General features: G+C 31.6%; 1 long non-coding RNA gene across 1 annotated transcript; it reads left to right on the forward strand.

Moving 5' to 3' along the window:
- The first annotated feature begins 678 nt into the window (after positions 1-678).
- On the forward strand, positions 679-13,741 carry LOC141458778 (uncharacterized). Its single transcript, XR_012461174.1, has 6 exons — positions 679-900; positions 1,109-1,295; positions 2,468-2,695; positions 8,757-8,875; positions 8,980-9,075; positions 9,168-13,741. It is a non-coding gene; the product is annotated as an uncharacterized lncRNA (long non-coding RNA).
- The last annotated feature ends 9,107 nt before the right edge of the window (positions 13,742-22,848 follow it).

A 22,848-nucleotide genomic window follows, 5' to 3' on the forward strand; every position in this document is an offset into this window, starting at 1 on the left:
TGTGAAAAAAAATTAGCAGCATTAAAGGGAAACATCATAAGAAGCAGGCCTGTAAGTAAGTTGGCACAGGCTCATGCAAAGAATGAATACAGAAGCGATCTAATGAGTATCTAAAGAACTACACAAGAACTGATGCATTTTTCTGAATAACTTTGTCCAATTATTATTAGTCTGGTTTTATTCAGTTCTTGCTAGCCAGTGTACAAATAGTTACTGCATATCTCCTCATTTCTGTTCTCAAGAACCACTAATTTCAAGATATTCAACAGCCCTCGGATTTCCAAGTAAAGCATTTCACACCAGATTTACATATGTTAGCAACTGCATAAGGGAATACAAACAGAAATAGTAATTTACAGTAAATAACATCTCTTCTGTAATGAATTAAGAAAGTCAAATTTAAATTTGGTAATACATTAGCAAAAAATCGTGACACTATTCAATTCAGATGTAGAATATTGTAAATATCTATCAAAAAGCAAAAAGAAATTAACAAAGTTTGAATCTTTAACAGAAATATTTCTTAAATTTGAAATAGTTATGAAAATTCAACAACTTTAAATTTACAAATCCAGAATAAACGTTAGATTTAAATTCAACGATGCCATAAAAAAATAAGTAAACAGTAACCCAAAGAAACAATTCTTATTATAAATAGTGGTTTGTTTTTCTTTTCTAATTCAATTACCGCTAACATCAGGAGGTATTGTGGTGGGGATCTAATACTATTAGTGCTTGAATTGTGAGGTTAGTGCTCAAAGGGATTTTAGGTTATAGTTTGTTTTTAGAATTGATTTTAAAGTAATGAAACCAGAAAATAGAAGGTAAAGAGTTCAAAATGTGAATGTGGAAGTGGAGGAATTTAAGATGCAAACTTTAGCTTTGTGGAAAAAGAAAGAGGTATAATATTTTACTCGGTATTGTATTCGTTCTGTGTTTTAAGATTGTAACCTAAATTTTGAACATAATTATTATAAAGAATTGATTATTAATCTAAGTGATGATAATATTAATGAAAAAGTACAAAAGCAAAAGGTTATTGAGTTACAAGTGATTTACACAGTACATGCACTCCTACCTTTATTTCAAAGTTGATTGCTTCTTCCAGGATTTCAGATCAGCCTTCCAAAACACTTGACACTGCACTATAACACAGCACAAATTCACCCACCTGTAATAAAACAAAAAAAAATGGGAATTTTTAATTTGATTACTTTAAAAAAAAAATGCTAAAATTTGAAATAAAAGTCAGCATTCAAATCTGTGAGGATACCTTCAGTTATTTTATCATGCAGGTAGGTGTTAAGTTATTTAATTGCAACAATTGAATTTATAAAGTTAATGCTTAAGATTAAGTAAAATCATTTTTTGACTAGATAGATTTCAAAAGTGTTTCGGAAATTGGTTTGGTTCAGATATCAAAAAAGAAATTGGAACGTGTTTTTTGATTTACTTTAGAATAAGCAATTTTACCTATATATGAATGTATAAAGTAAAATATTCTTTTTAAGACTAAAAAAAAGTCGCTGAAAAGTTATTTAAGCTGAATAAATGTTACAGATTACAGATTTCGTAACATTTTGTAAGATTCTAAACAGTACTATCTATTGTTCAGAATTATAACTCGCATAAATTCCTTAAATCTTTTCAAATTTATTTAAAACAATGGTTATAAAACAATGTATTACCACTTTTAAGTTGGATTACGTTACATTTACGTTATTCTAGCTGTTTAAGTGATTTACTTAATCTTAACGTATGGTAAGATTCTGAACAAGATTGAATGATTAAGAATTACAGATTCCTTGCATCAATGGAATCAATCTTTATCAATTCATTTAAAAAAATGATAATAAAACAAAGTTTTACCATTTTTAAGTTGGATTCTATAAGTTAAAGCCACTAAAAAAAGTGATTAAACTTTGTCTTGAGAACTTAATTTTAATCGCCATCTTGAAAGTTGGAATCCAAATGACCCAAATTTTTATTTTACATTTTCACAAAGTAATCTTTCATAAAATATAAAAATATTTACATATTTTTGGTTCCCATTAAAATAAGTAATAGATTGTACATAAATCATCATTCATATCTTAAATTTGACTTTATTATTAATTAAATAAATTACCATTACATATCAGCAAATTGTAGAGATCACGGCCACGGCACACAGACTGAGCTGAGCAAAGAGATCTAAATTGAGAGTAGTTTAGTTTTTATTTATTTTTGGCAAATTAATAAACTTATTAATTTTAGTTAATTTTTAATTTTTTCTTGAAGTTATAAACTTTAATTTTGATTCTATCAAAATCCATCAAATTTGCAAGAATTTTTTTGGTAATATTTTCAAAGGAACAAATTAAAAGTATTCCAATAATAGTCTTTTTCTATAAATATATTGTCTCTTTTTATTTTAATAATATTTTGTTAAATTAATTAATTAATTTTGTTCCAATTTTTGTTGCAGGCAAACAAGTCGAAATGACGCCATTAGCTTTTGGGTCCAATTAATTCCAGTGACGTAATCAAATATCCTACATTTATACAAATTCTAAAATTGGATAATTTAAATATAGTGGCTGTTACATATAAATAAATATTAGTTATTCAACATTAACAGCAAATGCATTCGTTTAATTAGGAGCAAATTTATAATGAATAGCTGTTAATTATAAGACACTTGGGAACTTAAATTGTAAGTACAGTTTATTTTTCTACCGAATGCTGTTAGAATGAAAGCAAATATATACCCTAAGTACTTATAAGTTTACAAAAGTAGTTTTTTAAAGTTGATTTTTTGAAAAGCAGGTACTTGCTTAGCACAATTCAGAAATGAAATGGCCGAGTTGATTTATTCACGATTCAGTTTATGAATAACAGTCCTAATTGGTATTTTTTTTCGATTTATTGCAATATTCTTTTTTTTTTAAATCTTTTATTGCAATTTACCACTGCAACAGTTGTTGCAACAAGCAAATATGGTATAAGAAAAAAGAAATAGAAGAGATCATGAGTGGAGAAGGCACCCAGTGGTGCCACTCCAGTAACGTGCTTTGCTCTCACGATAAGAGAAGATCACGAGGCCATCTTCTCTTCAATCTCCTTAGAGGATTACCTGGTAATGTGGAGGAAGATAGGTGTTCTATGAGAGGGTTAGGATGAGTTGCTGTAGAGGAATGAAATTTGAAGAAACGAGTTTAGCAAGATCTGTAATGAAAGGAATTTTGAGGTCATTATGGATAGTGAGGTTAGATACATAGAACGGAGCGTTAAGAAGTTTTCGAACTATTTTGGACTGTAATGCCTGGAGGCGTAGTGAGTTGGAACGCTTAGTCGATCCCCAAACTTCGATGCCGTATGACCATATAGGTTGCAGTAACAGTAGATATAAGAGTCTTTTGTTATGTAGGTTAAGTTTCGAACGTTTGTCAAGTAGTCTGGCGAGAAGTTTGTAGCGTTGGTTAGTTTCTTGTCTTTTCAGTCTAGTATGGGGATTCCATGTCAACCGTTTGTCTAGGTGTAGTCCAAGGTAGCGTACTTTGTCCACAGATGGTATAGGAGTTTGGTTCAAGATGATGGGAGGTAGGATTTTCCGACTGAGAGTAAATACTATAAACTTTGACTTCGTAACGTTGGTTTTGATTCTCCACTTGAAAAGCCAGTCCTGTAAGTGGTTGGTGTGTGTTTGTAGAGTTCGTGTAGCGATAAGAGGATCGGAATGAGGAGATAAGATTGCAGTATCGTCAGCAAGGGTAGAAAGAATGGTATTTGGATGTTGAGGTATGTCTGCTGTGTATAAGGAGTAAAGAAGAGGACCTAGGACATTGCCCTGAGGAACACCAGCTCGAGCTAGGCGGATATCAGAGTCTGCTGCTCCACAGTTGACTCTGAAATATCGGTCTTTTAGGTAAGATATGGGGATGAGGAAGTAAGTATGAATAAGTCCCAATCGGTATTTTTTTCCGATTTATTGTAATATTCAAAGAAAAAAAACTTGGCGATTTCGCTTGAAGCTTCGTTATTACTGCAATGGTTTCATCACTTACAAATGTGAAAATAAAAGTTCCATTTTCATTATTCTTTTATCTCTTTTCTTATTCGTAGAAATGTGGAATATTGCGTTTTTTATAGTTGAATGCAACAACGACCCTCGGATGTCCAAAAAGAATGAAAAATTCTTGCAAGTCTATGTGTATTAACGGAATACTCGTATCTTAAACATGAAATGTCTTAAGAAGCTAGATTGGTATTCTTTCTTTCTCAGAAATTTCTCTTACGGAAGTAAAAGAAAATAAAAAGCTGAAAGTTTACTGGTAAAGTCAAATACGTAAATCATCTGAAAATAAAATTGTTCCTTAATTGGATTAACATTTTATAACAACAGAAAAGATCTCGTCGAATATTAATTCTAATTATTAAATATATTATAATTATGTTAAACACCCATAGGGTTGTATGCGTGGACCATATGGTGCAAATAATCGCATATGTGAACTTCACAGATTGCTGATCCCCCATCTTTAGCTAGTTTGATGTACCCTCATATTTTCCTCTTGTTCATTTTGCCGTGATCATCGAACTGCATCAAAACTGTCAGGCTTATTTATATAAAGCAAGACGTATTTCCTGTCTCTTTATAACTTGCAGTGTGTAAATTTATTTATCAAGTTTACAATGGTTCTAGTTTTTTAAATTCTCATTTAAAAAAAATATGACGTAATGAATTATTATGTAAATGAGCCTTGGGTATACATTGAGGGCCGTTAGAGGGAGGCACGTGTCTCGGAGGGTGGGAAATTTAGGGTGTAAGCCTATTCTGTTGCCCTGATTGTAAGATGATTTCTTAATAATGAGATTAAAGTAAGAAATATGAAAAAACTTTAAAAATTACTCCCTTAAACAAAAATAATATTTTAAACGAAAAACAAAAATCGTTCAAATTGTTCTTTTTAATCGCAATTCCTCAAAAAAAAACTTAAAAGTTTGAATTCTTTATCACTACATCTTGTTGTTTTTCTTTGAAAATTGATATCAGACGTATTCATTTATTTATACCATGCAAATCAATTTCATTTAGAGCAGCATCCAACTAGTAGTTTGAAAGATGGTCGTGACGAAACACAAAACAAGTTACCCTTCCGTCAACCCATTAGATTGCTGATAACCCACCGAGCTCACTCCAAAGATATTGTGAAGCCACCCACTGATGGAAACTAGATATCCAGAGACATACGAACACGAAGTTTATAACTTACCTGACACGGTATTTTGTTTTGTGTGCATATTGTTCGTGTGTGTTTATTCTTCTTAGGGAGAATCATCAAGCTAGGAGCAACACTTTTCTTGATCTTTGCCCTTCTTCTCCTTATTTCCGCCTTTGAGTACCCTTTACTTTTCATCACTGATTCCTAATATCCTAAATCCCTTATTCTTTTTAATTATCTCGATCTAACTTCTTAATCATTTAGCTTCAAGTCCCTAAACTTAGTTTTATACTTCCATTTCGCAGATTTCTCTCTTTGCTCTATAAAGCTAATTGTTTTAATTTATCTAATTGTTTAGTTATTTTTATCCAGGAAGCTGATTAGAAGATGTTATCCAAAAATGAGAGATTTAAGAATTTGCAGAACATAAACTTTCTATTGGCTTGTTTTATATTCCCTTAGGCTGGAAACATAGTAGAGCGGCGATGATAGCGAAGAGCAAAGTGGCGAAAACAAACCAAGTTAACATATGGGACCGCGCATAGTGGAGAGCAAAGCGAAGATAGAGCAACGCTATCTATAAAGAGTAGAGCAAAGCGTTATGACATGTTTGATTTCTCCGCTCTTATTGCGCGCAATTTTTAAAGTTTAAAATGGATATTGAAACATTTATTGGTGTAGTTTTTTTAAAGAAACCTCTGTAGGACCAAAAGGATCCTCTCCATCACAACAGATTTGTGTTGGATAAGGAATGGGATGATGTTGCCAAACAATTGAATACAACAATTAAGTAGCAAACGTGTTTATCTATGCATAATATTTGCGAAGCTACAACAGTAGTTAATGGAAAATTCGGGTAATTTTTGCTACATTCAATTTGGTTCTCAATTCCTTAATGCTAACTTTCATCTAAATACTAGGCAAAATTAAATTATTATTAATGGGTAGGTCTCCATTCTATCTAGTGGAAGGGTATTTTTACACAATGTTGATAATAAACATTCGAAAATACGCACGAAACTTGCTCTCGAAATTGTTGGTACAAGTGATGAAATTCACCAAGTTCATTTCTAGACTTATTTATATCATGTACACTGCAGCTCCTACTACTAAGCTGCTGTAAATACCAAATTTTCAAGGAAGAATTTTCACATAGAAATAGTTCCTCCATCTTGTTTCGTCGAAAGAACAAACGCGTCTAAACTCGTCACTATGTGCATGCGACTCTTTGCTCGCTGCTCGTCGCTCTCTTTGATCTGAAGCAACTATCATCACCGCTTTGCTCGCCTCTCCACTATGTTTCCAGCCATAGGTATATTCTTTTTGATAAAAGTAGTAATCAGCTGCGATTTAACAGCTGGTTAGGAAATAAAATTCCTTGGTCCAATTATATTTGATTCTGTCAAAAATAATAAAAAATCATAAAAGTAATTTTCTCCCCTAACTGAAATGTATTATATCCATAAAGTTGAAATCCAGACAGAGGGGAAAAGTCTGGAAATACTATGTCAATGTACCCCCTCTATTGTATTGACCCACTTTACTGGAAGCCAATCAGAAGACCAATCTATCCCCCTTGTTGAATTATTATTGCACTTCAAACGGACAATTGAACCAAATTCTCTCTTTTCATTGATCAATCAATAAGTCAATGTACAAATTAAATATGTTGTCATCCATTAAAAGGCTTTAATTGAAACAATAAAGGCAAACTAATCAACATGTTTGTAATAATTAATGCCAGCAGTGAATAAAATTTATCGTTTTTTTTTTTGCTGCAGATTACAGCTAATTTCAATCTTGCTGTTCACCATTTTGATGAATTTTTTACCCAGCATATTGTATAATGCAATAATTGCGCACTTAGTCTTGAATAGTTTATTGTTTCCGTTGAAGCACGACTGTTTTTTGTTTATTATACTACTGGCCAGTTTCTATTTTAATCCATCAGCATTGATTTTTCGTTGATGTGTAGATATTTGACTTTTTTAATTTTCCATTTATAATAATCTACATATGTGCAACGACTTTGAATATTTCGATTTCCCCCCACCCCCTTAAAAATTGCTATTATGTTTGCAAAACAGCGAGAAATTGAGAAATAAGTACAAGTAATTCTGCAAATTTCTAACCACCGGTTGTAATACAGGAAGAGCGTTAACATTATTCAATCTTATGTAAAATTTTAGTAATTAAACGAGCAACTGTCCACGTTGCAGAGGTAGAAAGAAAACGAATGTTTGACGACATATACAGGTATTTAGATGCACCATTTCGCTACGAAGACATAATATTCTCCACCAACATATATGTGCTTAAATCTTTAGCAGAGCTAGCAAAGAAATATCAATGTATTTCAAAGTTATAGCCGATTAGAATGAATGAAAGAAAATGATTAGAGAAGGATTACGGTGATTTTAATTTCGATTAAGCTATAAGGATGGCAGGAATATAGAGTACTGATCCATCCATTAGTTGTAAGTTTGTATGTAAATAGTTGTATATAGTAGAGGGATGAATGTGTGAAGCGAATGTATTTATAGGTAAGAATGGAGCGTGAGTGATATTCTAGTTATAAGCACCTAGACGATGCTGGCTGTATGGCGAAAGCCAATGTCAAGTATCCCAATAGTATTTAGTATCATTAAAGAGAAATTTTTAGTAATTTTGTCCATTTTTCCTGTTTATTTTTTAGTTAAGTTTATCGTGGATTCTGTTTTAGACTGGAAAATAATGGACAACGAAGTAGTAATTATTTAAATTAATTAGATCAATTCCACTGCAGTAATTCATTGTTAATTTGTTCAATCCTCTTAAATTTAAATTTCATTTAATACTTTATTTGCGAGATGCGCAGATTTAGGTTTCTTCTCCAAATAAGGAGCGGTATTGAGAATCTCACTGTTTTAAGGTCTAAACCTGTGAATTTAATAGTTAGTTAAGAGGCGCAGGGAAGAATATATTGATGATCTGAAACTGGTTAAAAAAAATCGCTGTCTGTACAGAGGTATATTTTGTTTTATGGCATAAAAAAAAAATTTAAATGAACTCATTGGGAATAAATTCAAGTTAGGGCTACAAAAAAAAAATGAAGCAACCCAGAGGACATCTGCTTCTTAGTGAGTAAGTTGGCCAGGATTCAGCTGGAGAGAGGTTATAGTTAGTGTTTACTGCTTATTGCCTAACCTATTATAATAGAACACTGGCACATATCACCTGCATTAATGCTTGTCATAAATGAAGGATTAACCACATTAGTTTCGTATCACTGATATCTTTACATATATATAAACTGCACGCCCTCCATTTTGAAGGGGTTGGCACTTCCCCCCTCAATGCAATCAACTGCATCTCTCAACTGTGCACATTTTAACCCTCCCGTTGTGTTGTCACACTTGAATTGGACCAACATTAGGATCTATTGTGATTTTGTACAGATGCATTGTAATGCGTGTCAGTCCTTGTGTGCCCTAGATACGTAACCATAAGTGCAACTTTACAACTTCCTGTAAAAGTTATTTTTCATTCAATACTATTATACTTTTTGTTTAGGATTTGAAGAGAGCTGATTTAACAGACATTATGACAACAGTAGAATAGATATAAGTTCCAATTATTTCTTGTTCTGGAAAGAAGGAAACAGATAAAGGAGCATTCATTGCTTGTTAAAAGTAAGAGCGTCATTACCTGAAGTAATTTTTCCAATTTTAATTAAAGGGAACTTATTATTTCTTATTAGAGCAGTTTTTAATTAAATTTACCTTGGTGTCAGCAGGTTCAACTCTTTGGACACTCAAAGAAAAGGTGGAAGTGTGAAGACGCCTGCAGCGACAATCTCGGGAAAGCGGGGCCCTGCAAAAAAAATGGTTATGTTAGTAATTTTTGAAAATATTTATTGCCTAAACAAAAGGAATAGGCTATAAAAAATACTCATCTACTTAAAATTACATTCATTTGTTATAGATTGTTTTTCTTAATTTGAGTGAACGTCTCTTACCCAAGATTCTCAGTGATTACTGTGTAAACTAATTCTATTTATAACTACGAGTATATAGTATATTTTGTCCAGTAAAGGAAGAAGCTAACAGAGCTAAGCTCTGGAGTGACCAGCTAAGTCTGTGGATCTGTGCCGGGGCAATTACATCTAGAAGATATCTGAGAAGTACTTTGGTCGGACTGGGTGTATTGGCGTGTCATTGAAGACTGAAAAACTAAACTTTAAGAAGTGAACTTATTTAGAACTGATTTGGGGACCGAATTGTCGAGAGCACTGTGTCCCATGAAGATATAAATAATTAAAAATCAACAGAGCAGGAACGGAATGAACTTCGAACTGTATTTTGTTTTGTTAATTTTATGGCTTACAAGAATCTCGATTAATACATTTCATGACTTTAGTTTATCGCGAAAATATTCAGGATATTTCTATAGCAATGGATTAGCCATTCAATTATTAATTTGTTTATAAAAAAAAGATTTTTGTTTTTTATTGAAAACTACTTTGAGGTTAGAAGCTCCCATGTGATTATTTGAAGGTTAAAAGATTTCTCAGTCCCCATTGCTTTGTTTGTTAGTCGGCAGATCTACTCTTATTTTTATAGGGTTTGTAAGTATCCGTATTGAAAAATCCTTTTCCTCGTAGAAGAGGGTTGGCGTCAAATTATCCATTTCGCCGCAATGACATTGCATTGATATTAAAACTGTCCGGTAGGACAGTTGTATAAGGGTTGATCATCAAAAACTGCACGAAAAAGCGTAACGTTGAAAAACACCCAACTTTGACAAATTTTTTCTCTTTTTCTATAAAAGATAAAATTCCCAAATTTTCTTTAAATTATAGGGCAAACCCTCCTTTATAACTGTAATTTTTTTGCAACAACCCAGATCTAATAGGTTTCGAGAAAAAAGTTGCCAAAAATGAGCAAAAACGGCTTTTTCAAAAAATGTTCTTGTTCTTGTTGTTCTTCTTCTTCTTCTTCTTCTTCTTCTTCTTCTTGTTACCTTTTTTGTAAACAACGTAGCGCCTAAACGCGTGAACCGATTTTCATGAATGAGGTGTCATTCGATTCGGAATTTTATGTAGATGTGCCTTTTGGGGGTCTCGATCCTGTACATTGAATGGGAGAGGAGTTAGCCCCCTTTATGTAAGGCCCCCTCCAAAATTATTATTACTAATTACTCTGTAAATCTTGGCCCGATTATGATAAAATTTGGTAGGATGATAGGGTTAGGGCTCCCCTACGTAACATTAAAGCGACGATCTGCTCTTACATTGTTAAGGGGAAGTATAGCAATCGTTGCAAATTATCGACACGTGAACCGATTTGCATGAATGAAGGGTCATTCGAATCGAAATTTTGTACAGATTTGCACTTTAAAAGTCTCGACGCCGTGCCTCATAAGGAGGGGAGTTTGCCCCACCCAAATAAGGCCCTTTCTAAAACTATTATTACCAATATTTCTATAACGCTTAGTCCGATTTTGATAAAATTCAGCTCGAATAAGTGGTTAAAGCTCCTCTACGTTGCTGATGCTCTTGCACCTACTAAGAGGAAGTACTGCAATCGTTAAAATTATCAATGAGTGAACCGATTTAAATCATTAAATTGTTGTTCGATTAAAACATCTTTGCCTCTTTGCCTAGAAGTACTGCAATCGCAGTTTATTTTTCTTACTCCTCTTAAAAGGAAGTACTGAAATCGCAGTTTAATTTTGCTATTTACGTACAAATACCTTCCTATGTTATTCAAAACGCTTTTACAAAAAAATTGTTATTGAGGATGGTTTGGGGGAACGCAACTATAATCATTCTTTAAAAAGATCTCTCCATTGGTAGTTACGGTTCCGACTTAACACCTTATTAGATTATAATGATAGAATTGTTTATTCCAAATTTTAAATAAATCTGTAAAGAAGATATGTAACTTTGTAAAATAAACAAAAAGGAAAATCTATCCAAAAGGTACAAAAATCTCCTTAACAAAAACTTACAGTTTAAAATGTTAAGTATAAGGGTTGATTAAACGCCAAAAGGTACACAAATCAGCGAGTACCCAACATTTCATTAATACTTCATTAATAGTTAAGTAATTCTACTGCATTAATTTTCATTAATAAGTTATTTTTTAGAATTTATTAGATGTCACAGACCCTTATGCTGGCCACTTCATTTATAATATTTTTTTGTTATAATTATGATAAATCACATAAATATGTACATGCATGTTAAAGTAGAAAAAGACAAAGTTAGAGTAGGCTACTGTCTAGAATTCGTCTTACCGAAATATTCGTGAGCACAAATAACACACAGTTAATAACAAGTAGATTATTCAACAACAATTATTCATTTCTCAATTGTAATTTAATTTAGTCCCCCTAATTTTACTTATAGGAAAATACTGGAATAATTAGCTGCCCTAAAAATATGCATATCTTATTTACTTTATATTACATATATACAACATTGTGAGAAGAACAGCTACATTGAGAGTGTACTTGAAGAAAACTATATTACTATTTGCGATAAAGCCAGATAATTATTATGTATTATTATAAACGTTTGACTACTTCATAAAATAACAATTGCTTTAATCGAAGAATGAACTTAAACCGACGATTTTTATTTAAAAATACAAATAAATAAATAAAATAAACAAAATCATTGATGTATGTTGGTGTAAGCATTTTTTAAAAAAGTTTTTGAATTTTTTAGCCTCATACTTTTTTTTATTTTTTGTAACGTTTTTCTTTTTAACCTGTAATTAGTAGTTTCATTATTATAAATAACTAGATATTACAGTCAATCTACAGTGCTACTTGAACATATATTTTGTAGACGAAAATGGCCAGCATAAGGGTCTGTGACATCTAATAAATTCTAAAAAATAACTTATTAATGAAAATTATTGTGTTCTATACTTAACCGGATCAATACCATACGGAAATACCCAGGTTTTCAATGTTAAAATTTAGAACAACATGTCAGCTTGCTGGTAATATGAAGTAAGCGGGGTAAGCCTATTTGTCTAAGCAAAACGTCTTCTTAGGTTAGGCTTCTGCTGATAGAAGGCCTTAATCTGAGGATAGAAAGCGCTCTGGCCCAAGCTTACTTTCTGCGCTTTTTATCGCCTCCTCTAAATTTTCTTACCCTGACCAAACGGTACTGGTATAAGGATCGGCTTCTTTTACTGTCTTTAAAGAGAGTAAATTCAAGTTTTACTTAGTAGCTAAAAAATAGAAATGTAAACTAACTGGAGACCATCGACCCTACTAGGTTTGTTTGTAAACTAATAAAAACAAACTGCTGATGTTTGTAGCGTTGAACATAAAACAAAGAGTACGTTCACACCACTGAACACATAAACAAATAGTACCTTAGAAGACAACATAATCTGTCTGGATTTACTCGTGTGTGACATCGTTAAATTCATTTATTTTAACGTAAATCCTTTCTAAAATTGTTTACATCTATCACTATTATGGTAAATGATTCTTAAATCTAATTAACACTATTCAAACACATTCATAAAAATATAAAACATTTATTTTTTTGTTCGTAATATGAAATGATTGAACGTGAAATATCAAGACTCTATGAACTTAACGACCTTCTGCTATAGTAGATATCAAATCTATGATTTATTTATTTAATATTTTAGTGTTACATTATTGTTCTGAATCGTGAGCGTCCATTCGCTAAAACCTTTTTAATTTCGTTTTTTTTTTTCATTCATTTATTTTAAACTGTAAACTTTGGATTACATAATCATTTCTTGTTCAACTGACAATCCAAGTCCGTACTTTTCCCATAGCAGATCTTCTACCTTGGAATAGTTTGCAGATTTTTGTAGCAAAGATAATTGTAATTTGGGCACAAGTCTGCGAGTCTAAGATACGTCGATTTATTGTAGAGAGCGCATCTTAACTTTTATAAGAGATGGTTACCAATTGACAATGGTCTCGAAATACTTCTGATTACATGATTAGAATTGAATTCGGAATAACCCGAATTTTGTTGTAAATTGATAAGATTACTGTAGGTTGCATTCCTATTATAAATTGTAAATTGCTTTGCACAATCTGCAAAATGCATTTTGAAGAAGATTTTTGTTTATCATCTGTTGTTGTTTGCCATTTCAATGCAATTCAATTAGGAATCATTTTTAATAGTAATCAGCCCTCAAATATAGAAAGAAATGTTTTAAATGTACTTTTCATTAACGAAAAAATAAAGTTACTCATTGTTTATAATTTTAGTGTATTAAAGTTAAGGTCTTTTTTTTATAAAATAAATAATATGAGTTGTTAAAGTTTTGCCTTAGTTTTCTTTGTCTTTTGAATGTTATATAGTTTTTGTTTTTCTATCTGTAATTTAAGTAGCATGTACAGAGATTATTACGTCCTATTTTTATCTCACATGTAAATTGTTTATAAATAGCACTCAGTTTGTGCCTTAATGGCAAATAAATAATTATTATTATTATAATAAATAATTGTAAATTGTATTTTTTTACTAAAATAAAAAGAAGTAATCTTGTGATATATATTATGCATTCTACCTTTCTTTTATTGGAAGAAAATATTGCCAAAATCTCGGTTAAATTAGTCTCAGAAATTAAATTTGAATTTATTTTTAAAAATCATTGATTTTATACTCACTTTTTATCCATCCCCTTCTATCTCTACATAGTTAGATAAGGAAATGGATGGAATAGAATAGTATAAACTTAAGAATGGAAATACTAAACACTCATTTTTAATTGAACTATAGTTAATAGAACTAAGATCTGGATGACCAAGGATGGAGAGAGAAAATAAAGAGAAATGGCACGTGCACTCAACGAATGTAACTGTTGGTTTCTTGATTTAACTCGTTTCTTAATTCATTAAAGACATGAGTAATTTTTTACTCTGTGGTTATCAGACTTAAAAAAGAGGTAGTAATTGAGAAGGTCATAGTTTCATCGTCAGCTAGCTTAACAGAACTTAACGATTTGACAAACGAGCTTTTCTGCTGTTAGCTAGTACCTGAAGTCAGTTAAGTTTGCTAAGTTAAAGCTGCCTTTAAATGAATAACAATTCTTTATTTCCTTTCAGACTTATATTTATGTCTGCAGCACAGATAGAGAAAGTGCAGCTTCGCGTAGATATCTCGCATTAGGGGCATTAGATTAATCTATGACGGAGCTTTACTTGACTTGACGAGCTTCTGTAAACCAATCTCTTAGAACGCACCACATTTAACTGTAGTAACAAATTTACGTTCGTCATCCTTAAACTCACGAAAAAATAGAACCGTTAACCTTTCATTATTGGACATATCAATTTCTCAGTATCATATCAAGTCAGAATTTAATGCGCACTATTAATTTTTTTTAAAAAAAATCTGATAAAAGAGCAATTTTAAAGATATCCCGGGGGCATAACATTACTAAATGTTTTTGAAAATATTGTTAGGAAGATTAAAACTGTCCCGTAGGACAGTTGTATAAGGGATGATCGTCAAAAAGTGCACGAAAAAGAGTAACGTTGAAAAACACCTTTGACCATTTTTTATATCTTTTTCTTTTAAAAATAATATACTCAAATTTTCTTTAAAATATAGGGCAAATCCTTCTTTATACGTGTAATATTTTTGCAGCAACCCAGATCTAACAGGTTTCGAGAAAAAAGTTGCCGAAAATGAGCAAAAACGGCATTTTCAGAAATTGTTGTTGTTCTTCTTCTTGTTGTTGTTGTTACCTTTTTTGTAAACTGCGTAGCGCCTAAACGCGTGAACCGATTTTCATCAATGAAGTGTCAGAATTTTAAGTAGACCAGAATTTTGCTGGTCTCGTCACTGAACATCGAATAGGAAAGGAGTTAGCCCCGGCAATGTAGGACTTCTTTCCAAATTTGTTACTACTACTAACTACTAATTCTACATCTTAACCCGATATGGATAACATTTGATGAGTTAGCGTGGTCAACGATTCCCTACGTGACATAAAAGTACTAACATGCTCGTTCACCCACTAATAAGAAGTACTGAGATCGTTCAAATTATCGATCTATGAACTACTTTTAATGAATGAATAGTCATTAAATTTGAATTTTATGTAAATACGTCAATTTAAGGTCTCGATGGTATATATTTAGGAGAGGGGTTTGTCCCAACTAAATAAACTCTTAAACTATGATTAAAAATACCTATTCATTTCAACCTGTACCATCTAGCATTGCCCTTAATATTAACTGTCAAATGCAAAAACAACAGGAATCTATAGAAAGTAGAATAGTATTTCCACATTTTCCTTTGGTTTTTACTTCTTACTTTTCAAAATACATCGACGCAACATGTACCATCTAGCATTGCCCTTAATATTAACTATCAAATGCAGAAACAACAGAAATCTATAGAAAGTAGAATAGTATTTCCACATTTTCCTTTGGTTTTTACTTCTTACTTTTCAAAATACATCGACGCAACATGTACCATCTAGCATTGCCCTTAATATTAACTGTCAAATGCAAAAACAACAGGAATCTATAGAAAGTAGAATAGTATTTCCACATTTTCCTTTGGTTTTTACTTCTTACTTTTCAAAATACATCGACGCAACATGTACCATCTAGCATTGCCCTTAATATTAACTATCAAATGCAGAAACAACAGAAATCTATAGAAAGTAGAATAGTATTTCCACATTTTCCTTTGGTTTTTACTTCCTAACTTTTCAAAATACATCGACGCAACATGTACCATCTAGCATTGCCCTTAATATTAACTATCAAATGCAGAAACAACAGAAATCTATAGAAAGTAGAATAGTATTTCCACATTTTCCTTTGGTTTTTACTTCTTACTTTTCAAAATACATCGACGCAACATGTACCATCTAGCATTGCCCTTAATATTAACTATCAAATGCAGAAACAACAGGAATCTATAGAAAGTAGAATAGTATTTCCACATTTTCCTTTGGTTTTTACTTCTTACTTTTCAAAATACATCGACGCAACATGTACCATCTAGCACTGGCCTTAATATTAACTATCAAATGCAGAAACAACAGGAATCTATAGAAAGTAGAATAGTATTTCCACATTTTCCTTTGGTTTTTACTTCTTACTTTTCAAAATACATCGACGCAACATGTACCATCTAGCATTGCCCTTAATATTAACTATCAAATGCAGAAACAACAGAAATCTATAGAAAGTAGAATAGTATTTCCACATTTTCCTTTGGTTTTTACTTCTTACTTTTCAAAATACATCGACGCAACATGTACCATCTAGCACTGGCCTTAATATTAACTATCAAATGCAGAAACAACAGAAATCTATAGAAAGTAGAATAGTATTTCCACATTTTCCTTTGGTTTTTACTTCTTACTTTTCAAAATACATCGACGCAACATGTACCATCTAGCACTGGCCTTAATATTAACTATCAAATGCAGAAACAACAGAAATTTATTGAAATTAGGAGAGTATTTCCACTTTTTCCATTGGTTTTTACTTCTTACTTTTCAAAATAGATCGACGCAACATGTACCATCTAGCACTGGCCTTAATATTAACTATCAAATGCACAAACAGCAGAAATCTATTGAAATTAGGAAACTACTTCCACTTTTTCCTTTGGTTTTTACTTCCTAACTTTTCAAAATACATCGACGCAACCTGTACTATCTAGCATTGCCCTTAATATTAACTATCAAATGCAGAAACAACAGAAATCTATAGAAAGTAGAATAGTATTTCCACATTTTCCTTTGGTTTTTACTTCTTACTTTTCAAAATACATCGACGCAACATGTACCATCTAGCACTGGCCTTAATATTAACTATCAAATGCAGAAACAACAGAAATTTATTGAAATTAGGAGAGTATTTCCACTTTTTCCATTGGTTTTTACTTCTTACTTTTCAAAATAGATCGACGCAACATGTACCATCTAGCACTGGCCTTAATATTAACTATCAAATGCAGAAACAACAGAAATCTATTGAAATTAGGAAACTACTTCCACTTTTTCCTTTGGTTTTTACTTCCTAACTTTTCAAAATACATCGACGCAACATGTACCATCTAGCATTGCCCTTAATATTAACTATCAAATGCAGAAACAACAGAAATCTATAGAAAGTAGAATAGTATTTCCACATTTTCCTTTGGTTTTTACTTCTTACTTTTCAAAATACATCGACGCAACATGTACCATCTAGCACTGGCCTTAATATTAACTATCAAATGCAGAAACAACAGAAATTTATTGAAATTAGGAGAGTATTTCCACTTTTTCCATTGGTTTTTACTTCTTACTTTTCAAAATAGATCGACGCAACATGTACCATCTAGCACTGGCCTTAATATTAACTATCAAATGCACAAACAGCAGAAATCTATTGAAATTAGGAAACTACTTCCACTTTTTCCTTTGGTTTTTACTTCCTAACTTTTCAAAATACATCGACGCAACCTGTACTATCTAGCATTGCCCTTAATATTAACTATCAAATGCAGAAACAACAGAAATCTATAGAAAGTAGAATAGTATTTCCACATTTTCCTTTGGTTTTTACTTCTTACTTTTCAAAATACATCGACGCAACATGTACCATCTAGCACTGGCCTTAATATTAACTATCAAATGCAGAAACAACAGAAATTTATTGAAATTAGGAGAGTATTTCCACTTTTTCCATTGGTTTTTACTTCTTACTTTTCAAAATAGATCGACGCAACATGTACCATCTAGCACTGGCCTTAATATTAACTATCAAATGCAGAAACAACAGAAATCTATTGAAATTAGGAAACTACTTCCACTTTTTCCTTTGGTTTTTACTTCCTAACTTTTCAAAATACATCGACGCAACATGTACCATCTAGCATTGCCCTTAATATTAACTATCAAATGCAGAAACAACAGAAATCTATAGAAAGTAGAATAGTATTTCCACATTTTCCTTTGGTTTTTACTTCTTACTTTTCAAAATACATCGACGCAACATGTACCATCTAGCACTGGCCTTAATATTAACTATCAAATGCAGAAACAACAGAAATTTATTGAAATTAGGAGAGTATTTCCACTTTTTCCATTGGTTTTTACTTCTTACTTTTCAAAATAGATCGACCCAAAATGTACCATCTACTTTGGCATTAATATAAACTATCAAATGCAGAAACAACAGGAATCTATTGAAATTAGGAAACTATTTCCACTTTTTCCTTTGGTTTTTACTTCTTACTTTTCAAAATACATCGACGCAACATGTACCATCTAGCATTGCCCTTAATATTAACTATCAAATGCAGAAACAACAGAAATCTATAGAAAGTAGAATAGTATTTCCACATTTTCCTTTGGTTTTTACTTCTTACTTTTCAAAATACATCGACGCAACATGTACCATCTAGCATTGCCCTTAATATTAACTATCAAATGCAGAAACAACAGGAATCTATAGAAAGTAGAATAGTATTTCCACATTTTCCTTTGGTTTTTACTTCTTACTTTTCAAAATACATCGACGCAACATGTACCATCTAGCACTGGCCTTAATATTAACTATCAAATGCACAAACAGCAGAAATCTATTGAAATTAGGAAACTACTTCCACTTTTTCCTTTGGTTTTTACTTCCTAACTTTTCAAAATACATCGACGCAACATGTACCATCTAGCATTGCCCTTAATATTAACTATCAAATGCAGAAACAACAGAAATCTATAGAAAGTAGAATAGTATTTCCACATTTTCCTTTGGTTTTTACTTCTTACTTTTCAAAATACATCGACGCAACATGTACCATCTAGCACTGGCCTTAATATTAACTATCAAATGCAGAAACAACAGAAATTTATTGAAATTAGGAGAGTATTTCCACTTTTTCCATTGGTTTTTACTTCTTACTTTTCAAAATAGATCGACGCAACATGTACCATCTAGCACTGGCCTTAATATTAACTATCAAATGCAGAAACAACAGAAATCTATTGAAATTAGGAAACTACTTCCACTTTTTCCTTTGGTTTTTACTTCCTAACTTTTCAAAATACATCGACGCAACATGTACCATCTAGCATTGCCCTTAATATTAACTATCAAATGCAGAAACAACAGAAATCTATAGAAAGTAGAATAGTATTTCCACATTTTCCTTTGGTTTTTACTTCTTACTTTTCAAAATACATCGACGCAACATGTACCATCTAGCACTGGCCTTAATATTAACTATCAAATGCAGAAACAACAGAAATTTATTGAAATTAGGAGAGTATTTCCACTTTTTCCATTGGTTTTTACTTCTTACTTTTCAAAATAGATCGACCCAAAATGTACCATCTACTTTGGCATTAATATAAACTATCAAATGCAGAAACAACAGGAATCTATTGAAATTAGGAAACTATTTCCACTTTTTCCTTTGGTTTTTACTTCTTACTTTTCAAAATACATCGACGCAACATGTACCATCTAGCATTGCCCTTAATATTAACTATCAAATGCAGAAACAACAGAAATCTATAGAAAGTAGAATAGTATTTCCACATTTTCCTTTGGTTTTTACTTCTTACTTTTCAAAATACATCGACGCAACATGTACCATCTAGCACTGGCCTTAATATTAACTATCAAATGCAGAAACAACAGGAATCTATAGAAAGTAGAATAGTATTTCCACATTTTCCTTTGGTTTTTACTTCTTACTTTTCAAAATACATCGACGCAACATGTACCATCTAGCACTGGCCTTAATATTAACTATCAAATGCAGAAACAACAGAAATCTATTGAAATTAGGAAACTACTTCCACTTTTTCCTTTGGTTTTTACTTCCTAACTTTTCAAAATACATCGACGCAACATGTACCATCTAGCATTGCCCTTAATATTAACTATCAAATGCAGAAACAACAGAAATCTATAGAAAGTAGAATAGTATTTCCACATTTTCCTTTGGTTTTTACTTCTTACTTTTCAAAATACATCGACGCAACATGTACCATCTAGCACTGGCCTTAATATTAACTATCAAATGCAGAAACAACAGAAATTTATTGAAATTAGGAGAGTATTTCCACTTTTTCCATTGGTTTTTACTTCTTACTTTTCAAAATAGATCGACGCAACATGTACCATCTAGCACTGGCCTTAATATTAACTATCAAATGCAGAAACAACAGAAATCTATTGAAATTAGGAAACTACTTCCACTTTTTCCTTTGGTTTTTACTTCCTAACTTTTCAAAATACATCGACGCAACATGTACCATCTAGCATTGCCCTTAATATTAACTATCAAATGCAGAAACAACAGAAATCTATAGAAAGTAGAATAGTATTTCCACATTTTCCTTTGGTTTTTACTTCTTACTTTTCAAAATACATCGACGCAACATGTACCATCTAGCACTGGCCTTAATATTAACTATCAAATGCAGAAACAACAGAAATTTATTGAAATTAGGAGAGTATTTCCACTTTTTCCATTGGTTTTTACTTCTTACTTTTCAAAATAGATCGACCCAAAATGTACCATCTACTTTGGCATTAATATAAACTATCAAATGCAGAAACAACAGGAATCTATTGAAATTAGGAAACTATTTCCACTTTTTCCTTTGGTTTTTACTTCTTACTTTTCAAAATACATCGACGCAACATGTACCATCTAGCATTGCCCTTAATATTAACTATCAAATGCAGAAACAACAGAAATCTATAGAAAGTAGAATAGTATTTCCACATTTTCCTTTGGTTTTTACTTCTTACTTTTCAAAATACATCGACGCAACATGTACCATCTAGCACTGGCCTTAATATTAACTATCAAATGCAGAAACAACAGAAATCTATTGAAATTAGGAAACTACTTCCACTTTTTCCTTTGGTTTTTACTTCCTAACTTTTCAAAATACATCGACGCAACATGTACCATCTAGCATTGCCCTTAATATTAACTATCAAATGCAGAAACAACAGAAATCTATAGAAAGTAGAATAGTATTTCCACATTTTCCTTTGGTTTTTACTTCTTACTTTTCAAAATACATCGACGCAACATGTACCATCTAGCACTGGCCTTAATATTAACTATCAAATGCAGAAACAACAGAAATTTATTGAAATTAGGAGAGTATTTCCACTTTTTCCATTGGTTTTTACTTCTTACTTTTCAAAATAGATCGACCCAAAATGTACCATCTACTTTGGCATTAATATAAACTATCAAATGCAGAAACAACAGGAATCTATTGAAATTAGGAAACTATTTCCACTTTTTCCTTTGGTTTTTACTTCTTACTTTTCAAAATAGATCGACCCAAAATGTACCATCTACTTTGGCATTAATATAAACTATCAAATGCAGAAACAACAGGAATCTATTGAAATTAGGAAACTATTTCCACTTTTTCCTTTGGTTTTTACTTCTTACTTTTCAAAATAGATCGACCCAAAATGTACCATCTACTTTGGCATTAATATAAACTATCAAATGCAGAAACAACAGGAATCTATTGAAATTAGGAAACTATTTCCACTTTTTCCTTTGGTTTTTACGTCTTACTTTTCAAAATACATCGACGCAACATGTACCATCTAGCTATGGCCTTAATATAAACTATCAAATGCAGAAACAACAGAAATCTATAGAAAGTAGAATAGTATTTCCACATTTTCCTTTGGTTTTTACTTCTTACTTTTCAAAATACATCGACGCAACATGTACCATCTAGCACTGGCCTTAATATTAACTATCAAATGCAGAAACAACAGAAATTTATTGAAATTAGGAGAGTATTTCCACTTTTTCCATTGGTTTTTACTTCTTACTTTTCAAAATAGATCGACCCAAAATGTACCATCTACTTTGGCATTAATATAAACTATCAAATGCAGAAACAACAGGAATCTATTGAAATTAGGAAACTATTTCCACTTTTTCCTTTGGTTTTTACTTCTTACTTTTCAAAATAGATCGACCCAAAATGTACCATCTACTTTGGCATTAATATAAACTATCAAATGCAGAAACAACAGGAATCTATTGAAATTAGGAAACTATTTCCACTTTTTCCTTTGGTTTTTACTTCTTACTTTTCAAAATAGATCGACCCAAAATGTACCATCTACTTTGGCATTAATATAAACTATCAAATGCAGAAACAACAGGAATCTATTGAAATTAGGAAACTATTTCCACTTTTTCCTTTGGTTTTTACGTCTTACTTTTCAAAATACATCGACGCAACATGTACCATCTAGCTATGGCCTTAATATAAACTATCAAATGCAGAAACAACAGAAATCTATAGAAAGTAGAATAGTATTTCCACATTTTCCTTTGGTTTTTACTTCTTACTTTTCAAAATACATCGACGCAACATGTACCATCTAGCACTGGCCTTAATATTAACTATCAAATGCAGAAACAACAGAAATTTATTGAAATTAGGAGAGTATTTCCACTTTTTCCATTGGTTTTTACTTCTTACTTTTCAAAATAGATCGACCCAAAATGTACCATCTACTTTGGCATTAATATAAACTATCAAATGCAGAAACAACAGGAATCTATTGAAATTAGGAAACTATTTCCACTTTTTCCTTTGGTTTTTACTTCTTACTTTTCAAAATAGATCGA

Source organism: Rhodnius prolixus, unplaced genomic scaffold (assembly GCF_049639745.1).
Source record: "Rhodnius prolixus isolate KJV_2025 unplaced genomic scaffold, Rpr scaffold_5, whole genome shotgun sequence".
In the NCBI taxonomy this organism is placed as follows: domain Eukaryota; kingdom Metazoa; phylum Arthropoda; class Insecta; order Hemiptera; family Reduviidae; genus Rhodnius; species Rhodnius prolixus.